The sequence below is a fragment of the Narcine bancroftii genome, chromosome 3 (genome assembly GCF_036971445.1).
Source record: "Narcine bancroftii isolate sNarBan1 chromosome 3, sNarBan1.hap1, whole genome shotgun sequence".
NCBI classification, from domain to species: Eukaryota; Metazoa; Chordata; class Chondrichthyes; order Torpediniformes; family Narcinidae; genus Narcine; species Narcine bancroftii.
Genome location: NC_091471.1, coordinates 106,301,982 through 106,322,515, shown reverse-complemented (window position 1 = coordinate 106,322,515; position 20,534 = coordinate 106,301,982). Strand labels below are relative to the sequence as shown.

Genomic DNA, 20,534 nt, shown 5'->3' with positions numbered 1-20,534 from the left:
TTTGAAATAGCAATCTTCCTTTGTTCATTAAATACATGGAACTTTAAAGACAAGAGGCTGAAAGTTACTTCCACACAGTGCCTGAGGTGCAGCTCCTGTCATTTTAATAAATCTGAATTGTGATGGCTTTTGAAAAACTAAATATTTCACTGAAATCCAAGATGGGTACTAGTGCGCATAGGAGAACAAATGCTTTTCTTTTGCAAAAGAACAAGTTACACGAGCTCTCATCAGTCCTAGTCCCTGAACCTTTTAATTAAAAACAAAATGGCTTCTTCTCTAATAGTGGAAATGCTTTGTATGTTTACTCTGTCCTGAATTTGTCTTTGACTTTTGATACTTCTTGAAATGTACATAAGCACATGTACACAAGAAACATAATTAAAGTAATCCCTATAAGCAGCATGTTGATTCAGTGCCTTAATGAATAATGCTCCTAATATTAACAAAGACCCCTTCCTTACTTGGAGTAGATACCAAGATGTGGTCACATCAGCAAATACAACAATAAATGCTGATTTTGAGATTCTAGGAAAGCAAGCTGCACATGGGATAATGACGATTCTCATAATAATGTTTCACTTTAATAAAAGTGCATTGGAGAAATTGGGAAGTATTCATAATGGATGAAATAACAGAGTTGCAATCAAATTCAGTAATGCATGACTGAAAGTAGCTCTGTTTACAAAGGGCTGAATTCCTTCCATCAGGAAGAGGATTCATGAGTGTGAGATCACATACCACCAGATTAAAGGACAGTTTCTTTCTCACTGCTGTAAGACTCCACAATGCATTTCACAATAGTAATTTTACATTTGCTCTGTTCAAACCGATCTCTCTCTGTAACTACATTTTGCAATGTGATTTTACTCCTATACTATGTATGGGCTGACTAGATGGACTGCTCATAACATGAACGTTCTCATTGTACCTTGGTACACATGACAATAGCTTAAACGGAACTATATCTATTAACATACTACTCATTCCATTCCATTCTATTTCCCCACAATCAAGTCAATTTCTCCCAGATTTTACCACTTTCTAGATACCAGGGGCAATTTACAATGGCTAATTCACTTGGACATTTGTCCACGCTGTCAGAGAGAAACTGCGAACTCCACATAGTCATGTCAGGACGGAATCCAGGTCGCTGAAGATCTGAAGCAGCAGCTAATAGTTGGTTTGAGATTCTGTCGATGGTGTGCAAGCACAGTATTTTTTTTAATCACTTTCTGATTTATGGTGCAGAAAGCACATTGGTAACAACATTAGGAAATCAGAGAACATTTATAAATTTACTGAGCTACCACATCCTCTCACTCTGTCATGTCAAGCATTTTTCCTCAATACATTCAACTTTTCACAACACTCAGCCTTTACTTTTGATAAATTTCATGATCCTTCCACTTATCACTGCCATTCATCCTATTCCTTAAGAACTATGGTGTGTCTGTCTCACAGCTCACATCTAATGCATCATATTCATCATACTCACTCACTGTTTCTTATCCCCTGTGGGATAACTAAGTGCAAAAACAAAACGGACTGGAGATGATTTACAACAAATCATTTCACTGTATAACCCCGAGGAAATAGCCCTGGTTATAAGTGCTCACTTGAATCCCTTTTGATAAGAGACTGGGGCATGGAAATTCAATTGTATTGCTTGGAAAGTAAAGTGTCCTGCAATTGAAAATAGGCTTAATACGGAATGGAGCAATATTTTGTACACTTTTGTGAATCTTAGCACCAAGGTGAAATTAAAACTCTTCTTAACCCTCTCCCCCACCCACCCCCTTCACCCCACAAGAGATTTTCTGCTGGCATAGCACCTTTTTTAAGGGAATAGAATCCCTAAATAATGTCAACAGCTTTGCAACAGACAAAATTCATCCTTAGGTTAACTTTTCAAATTCAATGGTCAGAAAACTCAGAGATCAACCAGCCTCTACCAACCCTAATAATAAATAATCAAGAGGGTCACGGCGTGAGAGGAACTTAACAGAAAGGAAAAACAGATGAGGCAACTAGCTTGTTCATTATGGCCTGCATTCAAAGAAAGTTGCTGCAGAGATAGTGGATGCACTTTTAAAATTCCCTGGATTCTGGAAAGTTGTAAAAAGGTCAGTTAACACTTGTTATTTTGAAGAGGGTGTTATTGGAGGAGTATTGGGTCCTTTCTCTAATTAGAAATAAGAGGTGACCTATTGAAACATGCAGGTCTTGGTTCACAGGGAGGGAATTCAGAAAATCTGCTGAGAGATATTTCCCTCATGAGGATAACTAAACATAGGGAGGATTGGTTTAATCTAAAAGATCCTTCAGTATATGTTGAGTAATTTCTTTTCTCAGAGGGTGAATCGGAATCAGAATTTATTGTCATGAATAAGTCATGAAATTCAAGTTGTGCAGCATCTCAGGGTGAACATTCATATTATTACCATCTTCCAACAATAAATAAAATAATAGTGTGCATAAAGTAAGGCAGTGTGTTTGGTTCATTGATTATTCAGGAATCTGATTGCAGCGGGGAAGAAGCTGTCCTTGTGCCGCTGAGTGCTCGTCTTTAGGCTCCTGTACCTTTTTCCTGATGGTAGCAGAGTGAAGAAGGTGGTGTAAGAAACACAAAATGCTGGAGAAGTTTAGCAGGCCAAACAATGTCCTTTATATAGCAACTGTAAAGATATATAACCGACGCTTCAGGCTTGAGCTCTTCATCAAAGTTTGAGAAAATGCTGACAGATGTCCAAACAAAAGAGTGGGGGTGGGGAAGGGAGGGAGGGTAGCATAGGCTGGAGATGATAGGTGGAGAAAGGAGGGAGGGGACAGCAAAAATGAAGGGGAGGAGGATTGGCTGTGTGGGTAGATAAACCAGGAAGACAGAAAAAGGGGGAGGGGAAAATAAAAGCAAGCAGTTTTAAGGGAAAGCAGTAAAGTCGATGTTAATGCCTTCTGGCTGGAGAGTACCCAGATGGAAAATAATATGCTGTTCCTCCAATCTGTGGGTGGTTAGAGTAGGATAGAACACAAGGCCATGGAGAGACGTGTGAGTGCACGAGTGTGACTCAGAATTCAAATGGTAGGCCACTGGGAGGTCACGGTGGTTGTGAACGGAGCGAAGGTGCTGAGCGATGCGAACTCCCAATCTGCAAAGGGTCTCTCCAATGTAGAGAAGGCCACAAAGGGAGCACCGGATGCAGTAAATAAGTTCTCTGGGTGTACAAGTGAAGTGTTGCTGCAGTTGAAAGGCCTATTTGGGGCCCCGGATCGTGGTGAGGGAGGAGGTGTAGGCACAAGTATTGCACCTCCTGCAGCCACAGGGGAAAGGGCCGGGGATGCAATGGGTGGGGAGGGATGAGTGCTTGAGGGAATTGAGGAGGGAGCAGACTCTGTGGAAGGCCAAGAGTGGAAGAGAAGGAAAAATGTGTCTGGTGGTGGTATCCTGTAGTGAGTGTTGGAATTTCCAGTGGATAATGTGATTCGAGCATTTTGTGTTTTTTTTTAACTTCAACCATGATTTCTACAGAAATGTTTGATTTACTTTTGGCCTGAGTGTTGGGGGTCTTTGAGGAGAGAGGCTGTTTTTTTAAGATACTGTATGGTTTGTGATTCTGTAACTCAGAGCTGATGTAGTGAAATAATTGAATACATTTCAGGCAGAGACAGAAAAAAAATTGAACTATAAGGGGGAGAGTGGTCAAGCAATGTTGAGACCACGATCTTGTTGAATGGCAAGGGTGCCATTCCACTCCAACTTCTATCCTCATCTTTCCCTTACCAGTATTCTATGAAAAAGGCCAAAACTCAAATGACATTCTTCGACTTCAATGAGATCAATAAGCATCCTGTAACCTCAAACAAAGCCTCATGCATGAGCTACTTTGCCTAAGGAAGTCAGTCATTCTCAGCTGCTTAGTCTAAAGATCATTCCAAATCAAGATCATAAACAAAACCTAATTTAGTACAGCTGACATCTAATTTCCCTCTGACAAGGTTGAGGAAGAGTGCTTTCTGCCCAAAAAAACTTTGGATGCACATTTTAAGATTAAAGCTAAATAAAATTTAACTGAATTATGTACTTCATTAATGCTTCTTAAGGACATTAATTGGTCTCAATCAGTACCTGCTTGACAGCACTCATTAAGGTTCTGACTTCCAGGAGAAGGTTACTTGCAGGCATTCAATGTGTGTCCATTCACTGAAGAGACCAGAATTCATATAGATTATGGATGTGATCTTATTTTAATTTATTATCCACCCACCCTCCGAAATTTACATTTTCTCAATCAGTTTGATAAGGGTAATGCAATACGGAAAAACGGCAACATTTAATTCAATGACGGCAGAACACTCTCCTTGCATATAAGCTGTTATTATAGACCTGCAAGCTTTGTACTCAAACTAAATAATAGAGAAAAAGAGAGAAAAACAATATCCTGTTCATGTGGAAGAATTAGAAAACCATGTGCTTCAAGAGCTTGGGAACAATATCTTACTCACAAAAAAGATCAGATAGAAATTAAAAAAAAATCACCCATATATTCCCACTGCTCTTTCTACAAACTGGGGCAACTCTTCCATCCAAAAATTTTATACAATTCTCTTCTGAATATAACTACTGAATCTTTATCACTGGTCCTCTGGGCATTGCATTCCAGAAAATAATGAACTGAATAATATTCGCATTTTACTTCAGTCCTTTTGAAATTTTCCTAAAATTTGTGACCTCCAATTACCAAATTTTTACCAACGGATAACTTCTCTCTATATGTACCCTTGCATAAAGCACACATAATATTGACTAGCTCACCTAAATCTTCACCGCAATGAACAGTCCTTTAGAACTCTGATACTCTGGCAACAATGGGGTAGAAGGCAGCAGACTTAGAAATGGTATAATATGCTGATAGCCAGTGGTTCTGGGCAAAGCTGCAGTGCACATTCTAGACTTGGGCAACACAGTTCGCATAGCAGTTAGAACAATGCTATTGCAGTGTCTAGCTTGAATCTGGTGCTGTCTATCAGGAGTATGTACATTCACCCCATGACTGCATGGGTTTCCTCTGGGCACTCTGGTTTCCTCCACCCTTCAAAACGTACAGGGGTTGTAGGTTAACTGGGTATTTGGGCTCGTGGGCTGGAAGGGCCCATTTCCATGTTTAAATTTAATGTAATAAAAACAATAACTTCTGAGCTTGCAGTCAGTAGTAGAGAAGTAGAGAATCCACTGGAGCTTGGAAGAAGGTGAACTTGAAATATACTTGGCTAAGTCCAACAGATGTTTCATAAAGAATTGAGCTTGGACCTTGACTGTATTTCATATCTGCTGTGGCTGGTACAGTGTGGCCTCATTTGCTTGACCTATGCTAAAAGGGTAAACAAAGTTAACAGTTTTAACTATTTTTTACTTAACTTTAATTGGAAATAATATTTTCATTAACTTAGTTAATGGAGTTAATAATGTAGTTTAAACATTTTTTTTAATTACTTCGGGTATCAGGTTCAATATAGGCAAGGAAACCTCTTTCTGATTTCCATCAGCTCTTCTGTCTCTGCTGATGAATTAGTGCTCCCCTATGTTAAAAAAATACTCAAAGGAAGTACTGAAAGTCACAAGGGCACAACATTTACTGTGATTGGTGATGTCAATGTCCATTAACAAGAATGGTTTAGAAACACTGTTTCTACCTGAGCTGGCCAATTCCTGGAGGGGATGGTTGCTGGATTATGGATGAACACACAGAAAGTATAAGATTAATTCTTGCCAATTTTCCTGTGGCAGATGCATCTGTTCACAATGCCATTGGTAGTTGTGATGACTGCACCATCCTTGTGAAGAAAAAATCCTGCCTCCTTAATTAGGAGATTCTCAATTTTATTTTTTGGCTCAACAATTCCACCGAATGGGATGGACTTTGTACAAATCAAGTTGTTCAAAACTAATATCAAAGAAGACTGTGAGCAACAGCAAAAACATATAAAAACAAGTCTCAACCTTTTTTTAATTTTTAAAAATTTTTCGCACTATGAAACATATTCATCAAAATACACACAAACATTTCCCTCTTGAATATACACAGTGTCATTTTCTCCCCTTTTTTCCCCCTTCCCTTCCTTCCCTCCCTCCCACCCCCTCCAAACCCATTAAACATTCAACATATACAATACAATAAACCCATTAAACAATGTCATCACACAAAGAAAATAAACAAGAAAATTGTGTCATCTACTTTTACACACTGGGTCAGTTCGTTTTGTCTTCTTCTCATTCTATCATTTTAGGGGATGGAGTTCTGCGGTAGGACTTCTCTGTTGTGTTCCATGTACGGTTCCCAAATTTATTCAAATAATGTGACTTTATTTTTTAAATTATATGTTATTTTTTCCAATGGAATACATTTATTCATTTCCATGTACCATTGCTGTACTCACTTCTGATTTCCAAGATGACATTATACATTTTATTTGCTACAGCTAAGGCTATCATAATAAATCTTTTTTATGCTTTATCAAGTTTAAGGCCTAACTCTTTAGTTCTTATATTACTTAGAAGAAAGATCTCTGGATTTTTTGGTATATTGCTTTTGTTGATTTTATTTAGTATCTGATTTAGATCTTCCCAAAATTTTTTCGCTTTCTCACATCCAAATTGCATGTACTGTTGTTCCTGTTTCCTTCTTATAGCAAAAACATCTATCTGATAATGTTGGATCCCATTTATTTAACTTTTGGGGGCCTGATATATAGCCTGTAGAATGCTTCCATCAGGACTGTCTCTGCTCCATCCTCAACATTCTTTGGAATGACTTCATCACCAACATCGAAGTACTCGAGCTGGCAGAATCTGCAAGCATCGAATCCACGCTGCTGAAGACCCAACTGCGCTGGGTGGGTCACGTCTCCAGAATGGAGGACCATCGCCTTCCCAAGATCGTGTTATATGGCAAGCTCTCCACTGGGCACCGAGACAGAGGTGCACCAAAGAAGAGGTACAAGGACTGCTTAAAGAAATATCTTGATGCCTGCCACATTGACCACCGCCAGTGGGCTGATATCGCCTCAAACCGTGCATCTTGGCACCTCACAGTTCGGCAGGCTGCAACCTCCTTTGAAGAAGACCGGAGAGCCCACCTCACTGACAAAAGACAAAGGAGGAAAAACCCAACACCCAACCCCAACCAACCAATTTTCCCTTGCAACCGCTGCAACCGTGCCTGCCTGTCCCACATCAGACTTGTCAGTCACCAATAAGCATGCAGCAGACGTGGACATACCCCTCCATAAATCTTCGTCCATGAAGCCAAGCCAAAGAACCAGTTATATTGTATTATGCGTAACCTCATATTTATTATATCTCTCATAGTTCCGGAGCATAGCTTTTCTCATATTCATTTTTTTATCTTTATGTTTAGATCTTGTTCCCACTTTTGTTTGGGTTTATAGCTTATTTCATCATTTTCTTTCTCTTGCAGCTTGATGCACATGTTTGTTATAAATATTTTAATTATCATTGTGTCTGTAATCACATATTCACAGCTGCTTCCTTCTGGTAACCTCAGCCTGCTTCCCAATTTGTCCTTTAAGTAGGTTTTCAGTTGGTGGTATGCAAACATTGTACCATAAGTTATTCCATATTTGTACTTCATTTGTTCAAATGATAATAAATTATTTCCCAAAAAACAATTTTCTATTCTTTTAATTCCTTTTCTCTCCCATTCTCTAAAGGAAAGGTTATCTATTGTGAAAGGGATTAGTTGATTTTCCATCAATAATAATTTTGGTAGTTGTAAATTTGATTTTTTTTCCTTTCTACGTGAATCTTCTTCCAAATGTTGAGCAGATGGTGCAGACTGGTGAACTATATTGCACCCTTTTTTCATCCCATTTATAAAGTAATGTTCTGGTACCTTCTCCCCTATTTTATCTAGCTCTATCTTGGTCCAATCTGGTTTTTCCCTTGTTTGATAAAAATCTGATAGATATCTTAATTGTGCTGCTCTATAATAATTCTTAAAGTTTGGAAGCTGCAAACCTTGTTTGAACCATTCTGTTAATTTATCTAGCACTATCCTCAGTTTCCCCCCTTTCCATAAGAATTTCCTTATTATTTTCTTTAGCTCATTGAAGAATTTCTCTGTTAAGGGAATTGGTAACAATTGAAATAGGTATTGTATCCTTGGAAGATATTCATTTTAATGCAATTTACCCTTTCTATCAGTGTTAGTGGTAAATCTTTCCAATGTTCTAAGTCATCTTGCAATTTCTTCATTAATAGCTGATAATTTAGTTTGTATAGATGGCCTAAATTATTATCTAGTCTATTACCTACGTATTGGATTGCTTGTGTTTGCCATTTAAATGGTGATTCTTTTTAGACTTTGTGTAATCTGCATTATTCATTGGCATCACTTCACTTTTATTTGCGTTGATCTTATACCCCGATATTTCTCCATATTCCTTCAATTTCTTATGTAATTCTTTTATTGATAATTCTGGTTCTGTTAAGTATACTATGATGTCATCTGCAAATAGAATGATTTTATATTCCTTCTCTTTTATTTTTATTCCTTTTATTTTATTTTCTGTTCTTATCAGTTCTGCCAATGGTTCTATTGCTAAAGCGAACAGTGAGGGAGATAGTGGATATCCCTGCCTAATTGACCTGCTTAATTTAAATTGGTTCGATATTTATCCATTTACTGTCACTTTCGCCATTGGTCCCTTATATAATGCTTAAATCCAATTAATATATTTCTCTGGTAGGTTGAACCTCTGTAGTACTTTGAATAAATAATTCCATTCTACCCTATCAAAGGCTTTCTCTGCGTCTAAAGCAACAGCCACTGTTGGTGTCTTATTTCCTTGTACTGCATGGATTAAGTTAATGAACTTACAGGCATTGTCCGTTGTTCGTCTTTTCTTAATAAATCCAGATTGATCTAGTTTTACTATTTTTGGTACACAGTCACCCAGTCTGTTTGCTAATGGTTTTGCTATTATCTTATAATCTGAGTTAAGTAGAGATATTGGACTATACGATACTAGTGTTAGTGGATCTTTCCCCGTCTTTGGTATTACTGTAATTATTGCTGTTTTACATGAATCTGGCAAGTTTTGTGTTTCTTCTATCTGGTTCATTACTTCCAGGAGAGGAGGAATTATTAACTCTTTAAATGTTTTATAGAATTCTATTGAGAGTTCGTCTTCTCCAGGTATTTTATTGTTCGGTAGCTTTTGTAATATATCCCGTATTTCCTCTATTTCAAATGGTTTTATCAATTTGTCTTGCTCCTCTTTTTGCAATTTCGGTAGTTCAGTTTTAGCTAGAAACTCATCTATTTTGTCATCTTTCCCTTCGTTCTCAGTTCGGTAAGATTACTCGTAGAATTCCTTAAAGTTTTAATTGATCTCTGTTGGGTTATATGTAATTTGTTTGTCCTTTTTCCTTGATGCCAATACCGTTCTTTTAGCTTGTTCTGTTTTAAGCTGCCAAGCTAGTATTTTGTGTGTTTTTTTCTCCTAGCTCACAATACTTCTGCTTTATTTTCATTATGTTCTTCTCCACCTTATACTTTTGTAGTGTTTCATATTTTTTTTTTGTCTGCCCATTCTCTTCTTTTTGTTGTATCTTCCTTTGTTGCTAGTTCTTTTTCTGTACTTACTATTTCCCTTTCCAGCTGTTCTATTTCCCGATTGTAGTCCTTTTTCATCTTAGCTACATAACTTATTATCTGTCCTCTGATGAAGGCTTTCATTGCATCCCATAATATAAATTTGTCTTTCACTGATTCCGTATTTATTTCAAAGTACATTTTAATTTGGCTCCCAATAAATTCTCTAAATTCCTGTCTTTTAAGTAGGATGGTGTATAATCTCCATCTATATGTTCTTGGTGGGACTTCCTCCAGTTCTATTGCTAATAACAGGGGTGAGTGATCAGATAACAATCTAGCTTTATATTCCATTTTCCTAACTCTCCCTTGGGTATGGGCTGACAAAAGGAACAGGTCAATCCTTGAGTATGTTTTATGTCTACTCGAATAATATGAGTATTCCTTCTCCTTTGGGTGTTGTCTCCTCCATATATCCAAAAGTTGCATTTCCTGCATTGATTTAACCATAAATTTGGCTACTTTGTTCTTTCTGCTAGTCTTTTGTCCAGTTTTATCCAAATTAAGGTTAAAGTCCCCTCCTATCAACATATTCTCCTGCATATCTACAATCTTCAAAAAAATATCTTGCATAAACTTTTGATCCTCTTCATTAGGTGCATATATATTGAGCAAATTCCAAAATTCTGAATATATCTGATACTTTATCATTACATACCTCCCTGCTGGATCTATTATTTTTATTGATAATATAGCTACACCTCTGGCTTTTGAATTATATGATGCTGCTGTTATGTGCCCTACCCAGTCTCTCCTTAATTTATTGTCTTCCACTTCTGTTAAATGCATTTCCTACACGAATAGTCTATCTATTTTTTTCTTTTTTCAGTAAATTTAATAGCCTCTTCCTTTTGATTTGGTTATGTATTCCATTAATATTTATAGTCATATAGTTCAACATGGCCATCTCATACTCTGTTTACATTTCATTCCACTTCCTTACCACCACCTTTCCCCTTTTCCCCATTTTCATTTCTAATTTTTCCTTTTTTGAATGCACTATATGATAACACTTCTAAAACATAAACCACTCCAACATCTAAAATTCCCTTAACCCCAAGTGTCCCCCCCACCTCTCTGAGTCGCCCCTTGTCACTTGCCGGGCAACCACAACTCCCCTCTCCATTCAGACTGTGAACCCGTTCGCAAGTGTCAACTGATTTCGCAGTGACTGTTATTCTCTCCCACCCAACCCCTTCCAGAAAAGATTTTTATCTTCACATTACAACAAAGCTCCCCCTCTTTTCTTCTCTTTTTCTTTTTATTTTTTAAACCCCTCCTCTTTCCCCCCTTCTCCCTTACTTCCCTTTTCTTCCCTCCTTTAGTTCTTACTTATACATTATTTTTACTTCTTTATATGTAGTTTGTCATTGTTCTTTGTTCCTGTTACATCTCTTCATCTCTCTTTCTGTCTTGCAGGTGTTCTGCAAATTCTCGTGCTTTCTCCGGATCCAAGAACAGTCTATTTTGCTTCCCCGGGATAACTATTTTAAGCACCGTTGGACATCTTAACATAAATTTATAGCCTTATATCCGTAGGATCGATTTTGCTGCATTAAACTCTTTCCTCTTCTTTTGGAGCTCAAAATTTATGTCTGGGTAGAATTTTTTTTTGGATCTTTGTACTCCAGTGGTTTTTTGTCTTCTCTAATTTTATTCATTGCCTTCTCCAATATATTTTCTTTTGTCGTGCATCTCAGGAATTTTACTAAAACGGATCTTGGGTTTTGTTGTGACTGTGGTTTCGGGGCTAATGTTCTGTGTGCCCTTTCTATTTCCATTCCTTCCTGCATTTCTGGCATTCCCAGGACTTTTGTGATCCATTCTTTTATAAATTCTTTCATATCTTTGCCTTCTTCATCTTCCTTTAGGTCCACTATCTTTATATTGTTTCGCCTACTATAGTTTTCCATTATATCCATCTTCTGAGCTAACATCTCCTGTGTTTCTTTAACTTTTCTGTCACTTTCTTCCAATTTTCTTTTTTAGTCATTTACTTCCATTTCTACCGCCATTACACATTCTTCAACATTTTCTAATCCTGTCCCTACATCTGTAATGACCAGTTCTATTCTACTCACTTTTTCTGTATTTTTCATTTTTATTTTCTTTTCTCTAAATTCTAGTGTCAGCCATTCTTTTAATGCTTTCATTTGTTCTTAAATTTTTTTTTAAAATCTATGTACTGTCCATTCATTTTACCTACTATTCCTCTGTGCAGAGCTTGGTGTTCTTTTTCTTCTTCTTCTGTGTCTGTTCTTGGGTTCGTGTGTTCTATTTTTCTTCCTTGTATCTGTGTCTCTTCTGACTTTCCCGTTGAGCTGCTTGTCTCAGTTTGTTGGGTAATTTTTTCATGGTTTCTTGATGTTGCTCCCCTTCCTCTGGGCTGGTTATCTGTTGGGCCTCCTGCTTCTGTTTCCCTTTCTCACCCCTCCCTTTCCTGTTGCTTTCTTTATCTTCCAGCTGGGAGCCCTGCTGTTGTGCTGTGGAGTTTCACAGCTGGCCCCCCCCTTTGGTGTTCTCCTTGACGTGCGCATCGTGCATGTGCGAGGAGTCGCGCACCTCTGTTTGGCTCAATGAGCCATTTTTGCAGTCCCGCGGTTGGTAGGTTGCGACCCTGCAGGGTCTCTACTAACCTCGGGGAGCGGGCTCCTCTTTCCACGGTGGGTTCCTGCTTTATTGTGCAGGTAAAGCTTTCACCTTTCCCTCCCGGCGTCTTTCCTTCTCCTTTTTTTTCCCGTTGATTTTGGTTTTTCTTCTTAGGTCCCATTTTCTCCACAACTTTATCTTTTATTTGTTGTGTTTTGTGTATCTGGGGCTTTGCTTTTTCTTCACTTTTTTTCTTCTTTTCTGGAGAGGGCTGGTATTCTCCTACTGGCCATTACTCCATCACGTGATGCCTCCAACAAGTCTCAACCTTGAGGCCCAATGTATCCTTCAGAAAATCATTATTATTAACCCTGGCTCAATGATGAGTGAAGTGGAATATGCCAAAAGCAGTATCAAACTTCCCTAATATTGTGAAGCTGAAGAGTGATAAATGGGATTCAAGTAACAGACCAAAACATTCTCACAACCAACAGAGCTGTGGAGTTCTGCCACATCTAGTTCTGAATGGCAGTGCACAACTAAAGAGCTAACAGGAGGAGGGATCCCCACAGATATCACTATCTTCACTTATAAGAGAGCTAAAGACAGTGTGAGTGTTAAAGAGAGGAGTTCAACACTAGTAACCATGTTCAGCAGAAATGCTGATCATGAGCAATCTTGGGTACTTCATGAAAATCTCACCTTCTTATATTACAGTTCTCATCAATTCTTTTCACTCCTCAGGACATCAAAAAATTGTTAAGATGTCTGGATGCAGCAAAGGTGTGGACCAGGTAGCATGCTTGGTTTCTTACTGAAGGAGTATTGTTTGGAACTAGCCATGGCCCCCAACCAATGTGTAAAATTGTTCAGAGATCCATTATAATCATCCAGGTCGAGTGTCTTCAAGAACGTGATGGAAGAAATCATCAATGATACTATTAGGGACTTACTAATAACATTCTCAAAGATGCGGGTAAATTAAGTTTCACTAGGTTTATACCATTCAAACCTCATGGAAGCCATGGTCCAAATGTGAATCGTACAAATGAATTCCAGCGATGAGATGAGAGTAATTGCATTGACATCAAAGTAGCATCTTTTCAAGTGTGACACCAAAGAGCCACAGTAAAGCTGCCAGGAACATCAGAACAAAATATTTTATTGACTGGATTCACAAAGAAAGGTGGTTGCAGCTGCAGAAACAAATCAGTGCACCACCAGAATCTTATTTGAGGAATGTCACAGGACAGTTTCCTGTGCCCAGTCATCTTCAATAGCTTAATCAATAAACCCCGAAAAGAATCAAAGACTTGTTGATCCAAACCAAGGCTTTTATTAGCAAAAGACAGAAGCTCTTCAGAGGTGGCCGACCAGTCGAGAATGATCCGACCTGGCTAGGGACACAACCCTTTAAGGCCCAGACAGTAGGCATGGCTAAGCTCTCAGCCAATCGCTGTAAGCACAGTCCAGCTACTGTAACTATATACACTATCTATATTGGTGATAGAACTGTACTATCACATTCACCCCTTCTTGGAGAACTGACCCTGGAAAAAAAAAACGAGGGAGAGAATGAAAGGAAGGGGTAGGTTAAGAACTGTAGTGGTCAGGGGGTCTGACCATCCGGCGTGACCGCCGTGGTGCCAGGATTGGGGTCGCTGGAGTAGTGTCGCCAGCGGGCTCGTCGGGTGCAACCGCTCCTTCGCTGAATTCCCCAGTCGTGTTATCGGCAGGGTGGCCCGGGCCGTTGGGGTGCTGTTGGTCCTTCTGTTGCGGCACGGGCCTGGGGAATAAAGAGTTGGGGAAGGTTGGGTTGGGGGGTTTGCTGGGTCTACCGCGTCCTGAGCTAGGTCCCGCACCAAAACAGTGCCCTCCTGCCCGTCTGGGAACTCAACGTAGGCGTAATGTGGGTTCGCGTGGAGTAGAGTCACTCGGTCGACCAAGGGGTCATTCTTTGAGTGCCGGACATGGTGTTGCAAAAGGACGGGGCCAGGGATGGGTAGCCATGCCGGTACAGTGGTTCCTGATTCGGATTTCCTCGGGAAAAGGAACATCCTTTTATGGGGGGTGGCATTTGTTGCGGTACATAGGAGGGAGCGGATGGAGTGTAAGGCACTAGTGAGAACCTCCTGCCAGTGAGAGGTGGGGAGACCTTTAGATCGGAGAGCCAGTGTAACTGCTCTCCATATGGTGGCATTCTCCCTCTCGACCTGGCCATTACCGCGTGGGTTATAGCTCGTGGTCCTGTTTGAAGCGATACCACACTCCAGAAGGTACTGTTGCAGCTCTGCACTCATGAATGAGGACCCCCTATCACTGTGGATGGAATTGGGGTACCCGAACATGGCGAAAATACTGTGAAGGGCCTGTATCACTGAGGTGGCAGTGGTGTCTGGGCAGGGCACTGCGAACGGGAAGTGGGAGTACTCGTCGATGGCCGAAAGGATGTAGGTATTATGGTTGGTCGACGGTAGGGGCCCCTTAAAGTCTATGCTAAGACACTCGAAGGGCGGGTGGCTTTGATAACGTGGGAGTTATCCGGATGGAAGAAGTGGGGCTTGCATTCAGCGCACACCGAACAGGCTCAGGTCATGGAGCGGATCTCCTCGACTGTGTAGGGTAGGATGCGCGCCTTCACAAAGTGGGCAAACCTAGTGACCCCTGGATGACAGAGTGCCTCATGGAGTTTCTGTAGTCTGTCCATCTGTATGCTGGCGCACGTCCCCCTGGAGAGCGCGTCAGGCTGGACGTTGAGCTTACCAGGCCGGTACAGGATGACATAGTTAAAGGTGGAGAGTTTGATTCTCCATCTGGCGATTTTGTCGTTTTTTATCTTACCATGCTGGGTGTGGCTGAACATGAAGGAGACCGCGCGTTGATCAGTCAACAGTGTAAAGCGCCTCCCAGCGAGGTAATGTCTCCAACAACACACCGCTTCAACTATGGCCTGGGCCTCCTTCTCGATCGAGGAGTGTTTACTCTCTGGATCCTGGAGGGTTCTAGAGTAGAAGGCTACAGGCCGACCGGCCTGGTTCAAGGTGGCTGCCAGGGCGAAATCGGATGCATTGCTCTCGACTTGAAACTGGACAGACTCATCGATCGCATGCTGCGTCGCAGCAGCGATGCCGGATTTGATTCGATCGAAAGCCACTCTGGCTTCGATTGAGAGGGGAAAGGAGGTGATCTTGATAAGAGGACGGGCCTTGTCGGCGTAGTGTGGAACCCATTGGGCATAATACGAGAAAAGGCCCAGGCAGCGTTTGAGCGCTTTGTGGGTATGGGGTGGGGGGGTAAGTCCATTAGGGGACTCATGCGGTCAGGATCTGGCATGACTATCCCGTTCTCCACCACGCAACCTAGCGAGTCGTGTGGTCCGGAAGACACACTTGTCCAAATTGTAAGTGAGGTTCAGCCGACGGGCAGTTTGAAGAAATTTGTCTAGGTTGGCATCGTGGTCCTGCGTGTTGTGGCCACAGATGGTGATATTGTCCAGGTACGGGAAGGTAGCGGTTAGCCCGTTCTGGTCCACCATCCGGTCCATTTCCCGCTGGAAGACCACGACACCATTCGTGAACCCGAATGGTACCCTGAGAAATTGATATAACTGCCCATTCGCTTCAAAGGCCTTGAATGGTCGGTCCTCACAGCGGATCGGGACCTGGTGGTAGGCCGAACATAGGTCAATGGTGGAGAATATGCGGTATAGGGCGATCTGGTTCACCACATCCGTGATGTGTGGCAGGGGGTACGCATCCAGGAGCGTGAAGCGGTTAATGGTCTGGCTATAGTCGACCACCATCCGTAGTTTTTCTCCGTTCTTGACAACCACCACCTAGGCTCTCCAGGGGCTTGAACTGGGTTCGATGATGCCCTCATCCAGCAATCTATCCACCTCACTCCTAATGAATTGCCTGTTTTCGTAACTATATTGCCGACTTTTGGTGGCCACAGGCTTCCAGCCAGGGGTGAGGTTTGCGAAGAGTGCTGGCGGGGCAATCCGGAGTGTGGAAAGGCTGCAGGATTGGCCCCGGGGCACGGGAGCGGGTTGCTCGGGTGCTTCGGGGGTGGGGCGATGGCAAACCGAGAGGGGGGCTTGGGGTCCCCTAAAGTGTAGGGACCCCTTTCAGAACTGACACTGAAAGTCTAATCCCACCAACACTGGGGCGCACAATTGGGGAAGGACGAATAATTTGAAGTGGGTGACCGTTACGCCCTGTACTTCCAGTGTGGCGATGCAAAACCCCTTTATCCCGGTCGAGTGCGACCTCGTCGCTAATGAGATCCTCTGGGTAGTGGGGATAATGTCAAGTCCCCAACGGAGGGCCAGATCTGGCTGGATAAAACTGTCAGTTGACCCAGAGTCAAATAAGCAATTGGTGTAGTGTCCATGCACTTTAATCAGTTCCATTGCTCTGGTGAGGGGATGAGAGCATTGCTGGTTTAGTGTTATTGAAGCAGTTGACAGGGGAGTTTTGTGTGATGACGTCACGCAACAGGATAACGTCACGCAATGGGATGACATAATAGACATAGTCAACGCTGGAGGAGCAGGTTGGAGGAACTCCCGGAAGTGCTGTTGTGGCGGCGTCGGCGGATGAAAGGTAAGTAGTGGGGTTTGTAGTTGCTCGCGGTTGGCGGTGGGTAGGTCGTCGGTCGCAGCGGTCGGGCCCCGGCGGTCATCAGCGATGGACGCTAGGGTGAGTACCTGGTTGGCCGCGGGTGTGACAGTGGCGGCGGCAGTAGCATCGGCCCTGGGGGTGTCGGTGGCGGTGGCAGCAGCAGCGGCAGCGTTGGCCCCGTGGGTGGTTATGGCGGCGGCAGTCGCAGCGGTAGCCACAGTCGGGACCGAGGCCAGGTCGAGTGTTCCGCACGGGGGCGAGAGGCGGGCCAACACCATGGTTGCGAGGGTGGGCTGCCCCTTCCGTGTTCGGCGGCTCCGTGACGTCAGGCGTTGCCGTGCAGGGGAGCCCTCACTCTCATTGGACAAGAGCTCTGGGGAAGAAGAGTTTGAATGGGATAGTGGCGATTGGGCTTCGCACGAGGCACTGTGTTTGCCGGCGGCCATTTTAGACCTACAGACTGCAGCAAAGTGGCCCTTTTTAAGGCTCTTCTGGCACCAGGCTTTTCTTGCTGGGCACTGGGACCTGCTGTGCTTGTTCCTCCCGCAGAAATAACATTTTGGGTTCGCACGGGGCAGTGTAGCAACAGCCGACAGGCCGTCAGTATCTCGGGGGGTGGTAGGGTAGAAGGGCACTCTACTCAAATCAGAACGTGGGGTCCAGTCCCTAGAGAACTCATTGGACTCTAAGGCTGCATCCTCCATTGTGATTGCAATCCGGGCCACGTCCTCTAGTTTTTCTACCCCTTGCTCGAGCAAGCGCAGCCTCACTTCGTTCGATCGGAGCCCGGCCACATAGGCATCCCGGACGAGATCGTTTGTGATCTCGGCAGCAGTTTTGTCCACAGTTACAGTCCTTGCCCAACGCCTTTTATAGTTGTAAATATGTCCTGCTGGACTCACGCAGGAACGAGCCGGGCATGAACTCTGTTCACCGGTTGATCATACAGTTCTTTCAGTACCTTTATGGCTGCGGTGTAAGTGGTCTCATCCTGGATGTTCTCGTAGACTCTCAAGGACACCATAGACAGCAATGCTGTTAGACGTTGGTTATCCTCCTCCACCTCAATGAATCTCAGGAAGTTTTCAAAGTTCAGCAGCCAGAAGGTAAAGGCTTTGAAGGCAGTAGCTGACTGTGGGTCAATATCAAGTTTTTCTGGCCGAGTTAAACGCTCCATCCCTTTTAAAAAATTTATTTTTGCTAATAAAATTGTAGAGCTCGTCGAAAGAATCAAAGACTTGTTGATCCAAGCCAAGGCTTTTATTAGCAAAAGACAGGAGCTCTTCACAGGTGGCCGACCAGTCCGGAATGATCCGACCTGGCTAGGGACACAACCCTTTAAGGCCCAAACAGTAGGCATGGCTTAGCTCTCAGCCAATCGCTGTAAGCACAGTCTAGATACAGTAACTATATACACTATGTACATTGGTGATAGATCTGTACTATCACAACTCCCTTTCAACATGAGGCCAAAAGTTTGTACAATGTTCATATCTATTCATAATTCAGGTTCAAAATTCTTTGTCATGTGTGCTGAAGGGCAAAGAAAAGATTCATTTTGTGTGCTATTCAATAGGTAAACCCAAGAACAATAAAGAAAATGCAGCACCAAGAGCAACAGAGAGATCAGTTGGAACAGAGCAAGGGCAGCTTTATTTTGATAATGTGATGTTTGTTTATGAATCTGATAGCAGAAACTGTCCTTGTATCTTCCTCCCAACAGGAGGAGGGAGAAAAGAATATGGACTGGAGTGGGACAAGCTCTGTAATATGTTGATTGCTTTTCCAAATTGATGGAAAGTGTAGCGTTGATGAAGGGAATGGGGGTTTATATGTTGGTCTGACCTGCATTCACCACTCTCTGCAGTTTCTGGCGGTCTTGGGCAGAGCAGTATCCTTGCGATGCAGTGATGCCCTATGATAGGAAGCTTTCAGTGATGCATCTGTAGAAGTTGTTGAGGAACTCAGAATTTCCTCAGGATTTTGAGGAAAGAGAGGCTTTGGTGTACTTTTTCGGGCATTGCGTCAACATAGTTTGGTTCGGTGCGGACTAGAAGAGCCTAATGGCCTGTTTCCATGCTGTAAATTATGTTTATGTTAGGGCAGATCATTGGAGATATTCAAAGGAAAAATTCTGAGAGCACAGAGCCGGTATGTCCCTGTGAGGATTAAAGGAAAGGTTAGAAACTGCAAGGAGCCCTGGTTTTCAAAAGATATTGGGAACTTGGTTAGGAGGAAGAGAGATGTGTACAACAGGTTTAAACAGCAGGGAATAGGTGAATTGTTTGAGGAATACAAGGAGTGTAAAAAAAATCTTAAGAAGGAAATTAGAAAGGCTAAAAGGCAATATGAAACTGCTTTGGAAGGCAAAGTAAAAGGTTTCTATAGGTTAAAGAATAGTGAGGGATAAAATTGGACCCCTTGAAGATGAGGGGGGTAGGCTCCATGAGAAGTCAGAGGAGATGGGAGAAATTTTAAATATTTATTTTTCTTCAGAATTCACTAAGGAAAAGAATATTAAGCCAGATGAAGTGAAGAAATATGGTAGGGAGCTCCTGGATAATATAAGGATTAATGAGGAGGTAGTGTTGGCTATATTGAAAAAGATCAAGGTGAATAAATCTCCAGTTCCTGACAAAATATTCCATTGGACCCTGAGGGAGGTTAGTGAGGAGGTTGACAGAAATATTTAAAATGTCACTGGCCACAGGAGAAGTGCCGGAGGACTGGAGGGTGGCTCATGTTGTTCCGCTGTTCAAAAAAGGATCCAAAAGTAAACCTGTAATTATAGGCCTGTAAGTCTGATGTTGGTGGTGGGTAAATTAATGGAAAGTGTTCTTAGAGATGGAATATACAACTATTTGGAAAGGCAGAGATTGATTCTAAGTAGTCAGCATGGTTTTGCAGTAGACCATGTCTAACAAACCTTATAGAGTTTTTTGAGGAGGTTATTAAAAAGGTTGATGAAGGAAAGGAGGTGGATGTTGTCTATTTGGACTTTAGTGAGGCTTTTGATAAGGTTCCCCATAAGAGGTTAGTAAGGAAGGTGGAAGCATTAGGTATTAATGATGAAGTAGTAAAATGGATTCAACAATGGTTGGATGGGAGATGCCAGAGAGTAGTGGTGGAAAATTGTTTGCCAAATTGGAGGCTGGTGATGAGTGAAGTGCCTCAGGGATCGGTACTGGGCCCACTGCTGTTTGTCATATATTAATGATCTCTATGGTAGGGTGGCAAATTGGATTAGTAAATTTGCAGATGATACAAAGGTTGGCAGTATTGTGGACAGTGAGGAAGATTATCAAAGCTTACACAGTTAGAAGAGTGGGCTGAAAGATGGCAGATGGAGTTTAAGACTGAAAAATGTAAGGTGCTACATTTTGGTAGGACTAATTAATGTAGAACATACACGGTAAATGGTAGACAATTGAGGAGTGCAGTAGAACAAAGGGATTTAGGTGTCATGGCACATAATTCCCTGAAAGTGAATTACATGTGGATAGGGTGGTGAATAAGGCATTTAGACTGTTGACTTTCATAAATCAGATTATAGAACACAGGATTTGGGATGTTATGTTGAAATTGTATAAGGCCATTGGTGAGGCCAAATTTAGAATACTGTGCAGTTTTGGTCGCCAAATTACAGGAA

The 20,534-nt window shown here is 42.0% G+C and overlaps 1 protein-coding gene across 1 annotated transcript in view; it reads right to left on the bottom strand.

The window, feature by feature from the left end:
- LOC138756704 (gamma-aminobutyric acid receptor subunit alpha-2-like) overlaps positions 1 to 20,534 on the bottom strand; it is a 184,203-nt gene that overhangs the window by 14,911 nt on the left and 148,758 nt on the right. The window lies entirely within an intron of this gene.